Consider the following 7,498-nt stretch of genomic DNA (forward strand, 5'->3'; position numbering starts at 1 on the left):
TGAACTGGGCGAGGAGAGCAACAGCTATAAGCAAAGTTATTTCACAACATTGGAGGTGCAGCTTGTCAAACAAACTACTCCTAGTGGCTGGCTGGTCACTCATTCCTGTGGGTGGGTCTAGTGGACTGGAGGCACACACGCACAGCCACTACAACCCCCACTTTAACCCTCACCCTGGTGTCAGCAACTGATGCTCAGAATAGTTCACAAAGTCTGACATGTTACTGGCCTTGGGTTTCAGTTGAACAGCCTCCTTAAACACATCGGTGGGATCACTCAGAGCCTTGGCCTGCCCAGTGTAGTGTCTGCCTGTGTTTATTCCACACATTTAGTTGAAGGTAATTCCCCATATCGTTTAACTTTCAACCTCTTACTGCAACTGTCAATCACAGGAGGATTCTGGGGGCAACTGGGGGGGTCCTGCCTTGATTGGTTAACTGATTAACTTTAAAATATATATATATATATAAAAATGCATAATAAATCTGGCTGTGACTGGTCAATAGTGTGAGTCAGCGGGTGGGTAAACACAGGAGAATTCTGGGGGCAAACACAGGAGGATTCTGGGGGCAACCACAGGAGGATTCTGGGGGCAACCACAGGAGCCCGCTCTCAATGTTCAAAATACACTACAGAGCAAAATTTAGTCACAGAGAATCAATAGTTTCTCAAAAATAACTGTGGATTAAATGTGATCACAAGCACATACAGGAAACTGCCAAAATGAAGGATTACCCAACATAGTGTCTTAAAGGGTGTTGGGACACAGTGAGCTGCCAGAACAGCTTCAATACTCCTTGACATAGATTCTACAAGTGGACCTAAACCATGCCAGGATTTTTTTTATTTAAATAAAGATTATTTAACCTTTATTTAACTAGGCAAGTCAGTTAAGAACAAATTCTTATTTACAATGACAGCCTACCAAAAGGCAAAAGGACTCCTGCGGGGACGAGGACTGGGATAAAAAAAAAAATTAATAATAATATAGGATTAAGCACACATCACGACAAGAGAGAACACAACACTACATAAAGTGAGACCTAAGACAACAACACAGCATGGCAGCAACACATGACAACACAGCATGGCAGCAACACAACATGACAACAACATAGTAGCAACACAACATGACAACACAGCATGGTAGCAACACAACATGACAACACAGCATGGCAGCAACACAACATGACAACACAACATGGTAGCAACACAACATGACAACAACATGGTACCAACACAACATGGTACCAACACAACATGGTAGCAACACAACATGGTAGCAACACAACATGGTACCAACACAACATGGTACCAACACAACATGGTACCAACACAACATGGTAGCAACACAACATGGTACCAACACAACATGGTAGCAACACAAAACATGGTACAAACATTATTGGGCACAGACAAGAGCACAAAGGGCAAGAAGGTAGAGGCAACAAAACATCACGCAAAGCAGCCACAACTGTCAGCAAGAGTGTCCATGATTGAGTCTTTGAATGAAGAGCTTGAGATCAAACTGTCCCGTTTGAGTGTTTGTTGCAGCTCGTTCCAGTCGCTAGCTGCAGCGAACTGAAAAGAGGAGCGACCCAGGGATGTGTGTGCTTTGGGGACCTTTAACAGAGTGTGACTGGCAGAACGGGTGTTGTATGTGGAGGATGAGGGCTGCAGTAGATATCTCAGATGGGGGGGAGTGAGGCATATGAGGGTTGCATAAATAAGCATCAACCAGTGGGTCGGAGGAGTATAGAGTGCAGTGATGTGTCCTATAAGGAGCATTGGTGGCAAATCTGATGGCCGAATGGTAAAGAACATCTAGCTGCTCGAGAGCACCCTTACCTGCCGATCTATAAATTACGTCTCCGTAATCTAGCATGGGTAGGATGGTCATCTGAATCAGGGTTAGTTTGAAAATTCACCGCAGACCATAACCTATTATTTGTAGCCATCATTTACTCAACTGTTACCTTTATTTTGGCAGTTACCAGTTGGCCCAGCATGATTACCAGTTGGCCCAGCATGATTACCTGTTGGACCAGCATGATTACATCTTGGACCAGCATGATTATCAGTTACCAGTTGGCCCAGCATGATTACCAGTTGGACCAGCATGATTATCAGTTACCAGTTGGCCCAGCATGATTACCAGTTGGCCCAGCATGATTATCAGTTACCAGTTGGCCCAGCATGATTACCTGTTGCCTACAGTTGGACTAGCATGATTACCGGTTGCCTACAATTGGACTAGCATGATTACCTGTTGCCTACAGTTGGACTAGCATGATTACCGGTTGCCTACAATTGGCCCAGCATGATTACTGGTTGCCTACAATTGGCAGAGCATGATTACAGGTTGCCTACAATTGGCCCAGCATGAATACCAGTTGCCTACAATTGGCCCAGCATGATTACCGGTTGCCTACAATTGGCCCAGCATGATTACCGGTTGCCTACAGTTGTCCCAGCATGCTTGCCAAATATACACCTTGTTGTGTTATGGCCGTAGACATATAATCCATAGAAGAGTTTCGGAACCTGGTAATTTGTCTATTAAACTCATGGGTACACTATATTTCTATGGCTGCCAGTCTTGACTTGAATGGGAACTGGCATCTATGGATTACATGTCTATGGTTGCCAGTCCTGAATAGGAACTGCCATCTATGGATTACATGTCTATGGTTGCCAGTCCTGACTTGAATGGGAACTGCCATCTATGGGTTATATTTCTATGGTTGGTTGCGGCTGTCTGTTTGCCTTTTGCAAATGTCTAAATACAATGGCCGAGAAGGCCAGCATCCCGGAGTCGCCTCTTCACTGTTGAAGTTGAGACTGGTGTTGTGTGGGTACTATTTAATGAAGCTGCCAGTTGAGGACTTGTGAGGCATCTGTTTCTCAAACTAGACCCTCTAATATACTTGTCCTCAGTGCAGGACATGTTGAGTGCCCTTCTCTATAAGCATGCTGAAAGTCTGTTATTCATTTGTTTACAGAGAAATTGCATTGTATTTGGTCAAACTTTTTTTTCCAACAGTTTGCTAAGAGCTGGCAGCAAGCTGATAGATCTGCTGTCAGAATCAGTAAAGGCCGATTTACCACTCTGAGTAGCAGAATGACTTTGGCTTCCCAACAGGCCTGAGGACAGACAAAAGCAACCATATGGCTTCAGCAAAGTAAACAGAAAATATAACAAGATAGCTAGAACAACAATGACAAGATACGGATTCTAATTCAAACACAATGTGTCAAAAAGAAAAGTGGACCAAGGCACCCTTCATATAATTCATTAAAATGCATTGATTTGTATGACAAGTTCAATGGAACTACTGCTGAACTCTACTCTATTGTACTGAACTCTACTGAACTACTGTACTCTACTGTACTCTACTCTGTTCTAATCTACTCTACTGTACTCTACTCTGTTCTAATCTACTCTACTGTGTTCTACTGTACTGTGTTCTAATCTACTCTACTGTGTTCTACTGTACTGTGTTCTACTCAACTGTGCTGTGTTCTACTGTACTGTGTTCTACTATACTGTGTTCTACTCAACTGTACTGTGTTCTACTGTACTGTGTTCTACTCTACTCTACTGTGTTCTACTGTACTATGTTCTACTCAACTGTGCTGTGTTCTACTGTACTGTGTTCTACTCTACTGTACTGTGTTCTACTCTACTCTACTGTGTTCTACTGTACTATGTTCTACTCAACTGTGCTGTGTTCTACTGTACTGTGTTCTACTCTACTGTACTGTGTTGTACTATACTGTGTTCTACTGTACTGTTTTCTACTATACTGTGTTCTACTGTATTGTGTTCTACTTTACTCTCTTCTAATGTGTTTTACTCTACTGTGTTCAACTCTACTATACTGTGTTCTACTGTACTGTGTTCTACTCTACCCTGTTCTACTGTACTGTGTTCTACTCTACTGTGTTCTACTCAACTGTACTGTGTTATACTCTACCGTGTTCTACTGTACTGTGTTCTACTATACTGTGTTCTACTCTACAGTACTGTGTTCTACTCTGCTGTGTTATGCTGTACTGTGTTCTACTCTAATCTACTGTGTTCTACTGTACTGTGTTCTACTCAACTGTGCTGTGTTCTACTGTACTGTGTTCTACTCTACTGTACTGTGTTGTACTATACTGTGTTCTACTGTACTGTTTTCTACTATACTGTGTTCTACTGTATTGTGTTCTACTTTACTCTCTTCTAATGTGTTTTACTCTACTGTGTTCTACTCTACTGTACTGTGTTCTACTGTACTGTGTTCTACTGTACTGTGTTCTACTCTACTCTACTCTACTGTGTTCTACTCAACTGTACTGTGTTATACTCTACCGTGTTCTACTGTACTGTGTTCTACTATACTGTGTTCTACTCTACAGTACTGTGTTCTACTCTGCTGTGTTATGCTGTACTGTGTTCTACTCTAATCTACTGTGTTCTACTGTACTGTGTTCTACTCAACTGTGCTGTGTTCTACTGTACTGTGTTCTACTCTACTGTACTGTGTTGTACTTTACTCTCCTCTAATGTGTTTTACTCTACTGTGTTCTACTCTACTATACTGTGTTCTACTGTACTGTGTTCTACTCTACCCTGTTCTACTGTACTGTGTTCTACTCTACTCTACTCTACTGTGTTCTACTCAACTGTACTGTGTTATACTCTACCGTGTTCTACTGTACTGTGTTCTACTATACTGTGTTCTACTCTACAGTACTGTGTTCTACTCTGCTGTGTTATGCTGTACTGTGTTCTACTCTAATCTACTGTGTTCTACTGTACTGTGTTCTACTCAACTGTGCTGTGTTCTACTGTACTGTGTTCTACTCTACTGTACTGTGTTGTACTATACTGTGTTCTACTGTACTGTTTTCTACTATACTGTGTTCTACTGTATTGTGTTCTACTTTACTCTCTTCTAATGTGTTTTACTCTACTGTGTTCTACTCTACTGTACTGTGTTCTACTGTACTGTGTTCTACTTTGTTCTACTCTACTGTGTTCTACTCTACTGTGTTTTACTCTACTGTACTGTGTTTTACTCTACTTTACTGTGTTCTACTATACTGTGTTCTACTCTTGTGTGTTCTACTCCACTGTACTGTGTTCTACTGTACTGTGTTCTTCTCTAGTGTGTTGTATTGTACTGTGTTCTACTGTACTGTGTTCTACTCTACTGTACTGTGTTCTACTCTTCTGTATTCTATTCTACTGTACTGTGTTCTACTGTACTGTGTTCTACTCTACTCAATCAATCAATCATATCAAATGTATTTATAAAGCCCTTCTTACATCAGCTGATGTCACAAAGTGCTGTACAGAAACCCAGCCTAAAACCCCAAACAGCAAGCAATGCAAATGTAGAAGCACGGTGGCTAGGAAAAACTCCCTAGAAAGGCCAGAACCTAGGAAGAAACCTAGAGAGGAACCATGCTATTTAACCAGGTAGGCTAGTTGAGCAGACTTGTTTACGTGTTGCTGTGCGTTTTGTTGCCAACCTTACTTTGCTACCTGACAACTTTACGGTTTTTACTTTTTAATTACCCTTTATATTTGTAGTTTTTCCCTCACTTAACTTTATTTCATTCAACTTTTTCACTCCGGACGCTTTATCTGGACGTGGTTCGTCAGGACCTCCAACAGCCGAAGCTAAGTAGTAACATTAACATGATGCCTTCTAATTGCAGTCGCTGTACTCATAATATACAGGAGAACGATCGCCTTACGGGGAGGATAGCTGTGCAGCAAGCCCAGCTTCAGACGCAACTATTAGGCAAGGGTAATTTCAGTGTAGGAAAGGATGAAACAGCGTCTGTGCCACCAGTAAGTACAGATAGTAACGTTAGTATAAATCCCCTCGCATGGTCTCCACAGCCGGACAACTTTCTCATGGCTTCTGGAAGGAAATGCTGTAGGAATGCTCAACCGGTGTCGCTCATTCAGCCGACAGAAACTTTCAACCGGTTGTCCCCATTAAGCAGCGAGTCTGAGGCCGAGTCTTCTCTGGTCTCTACTCCTCCCGTTATGCGGTCTGAGACTCCGAAGCTTCCCACCATTAGCTCTGACAAATTGAAAACCCTAGTCATTGGCGACTCCATTACCCGCAGTATTAGACTTAAAACGAATCATCCAGTGATCATACACTGTTTACCAGGGGGCAGGGCTTCCGACGTTAAGGCTAATCTGAAGATGGTGCTGGCTAAAGCTAAAACTGGCGAGTGTAGAGAATATAGAGATATTGTTATCCACGTCGTCACCAATTATATTAGGATGAAACAGTCAGAGGTCACCAAGCGCAACATAGCTTCAGCGTGTAAATCATCTAGAAAGATGTGTCGGCATCGAGTAATTGTCTCTGGCCCCCTCCCAGTTAGGGCGAGTGATGAGCTCTACAGCAGTCTCACAACTCAATCGCTGGTTGAAAACTGTTTTCTGCCCCTCCCAAAAGATAGAATTTGTAGATAATTGGCCCTCTTTCTGGGACTCACCCACAAACAGGACCAAGCCTAGCCTGTTGAGGAGTGACGGACTCCATCCTAGCTGGAGGGGTGCTCTCATCTTATCTACCAACATAGACAGGGCTCTAACTCCTCAAACTCCACAATGAGATAGGGTTCAGGCCAGGCAACAGGCTGTTAGCCAGACTGCCAGCTTAGTGGAGTCTGCCACTAGCACAGTCAGTGTAGTCAGCCCAGCTATTGAGACCGTGTCTGTGCCTCGAGCTGGGTTGGGCAAAACTAAACATGGCGGTGTTCACCTTAGCAATCTCACTAGGATAAAGACCTCCATTCCAGCCATTATTGAAAGAGATTGTGACACCTCACATCTCTAAATAGGGCTACTTAATGTTAGATCCCTCACTTCCAAGGCAGTTATAGTCAATGAACTAATCACTGATCATAATCTTGATGTGATTGGCCTGACTGAAACATGGCTTAAGCCTGATGAATTTACTGTGTTAAATGAGGCCTCCTTTGTCCCATGGAATAAAGGTTGTGGATCTTAATGTTTTCCCTCATAATCCTGGACTATTGGACCACCATTTTATTATGTTTGCAATCGCAACAAATAATCTGCTCAGACCCCAACCAAGGAGCATCAAAGTCGTGCTATAAATTCTCAGACAACACAAAGGTTCCTTGAGGCCCTTCCAGACTCCCTCCACCTACCCAAGAGATGTCAGAGGACAAAAATCAGTTAACCACCTAACTAAGGAACTCAATTTAACCTTGCGCAACACCCTAGATGCAGTTGCATCCCTAAAAACTAAAAACATTTGTCATAAGAAACTAGCTCCCTGGTATACAGAAAATACCCGAGCTCTGAAGCAAGCTTCCAGAAAATTGGAACGGAAATGGCGCCACACCAAACTGGAAGTCTTCCGACTAGCTTGGAAAGACAGTACCGTGCAGTATTGAAGAGCCTTCACTGCTGCTCAATCATCCTATTTTTCCAACTTAATTGAGGAAAATA

Source organism: Oncorhynchus tshawytscha, linkage group LG19 (assembly GCF_018296145.1).
Source record: "Oncorhynchus tshawytscha isolate Ot180627B linkage group LG19, Otsh_v2.0, whole genome shotgun sequence".
Classification (NCBI taxonomy): domain Eukaryota; kingdom Metazoa; phylum Chordata; class Actinopteri; order Salmoniformes; family Salmonidae; genus Oncorhynchus; species Oncorhynchus tshawytscha.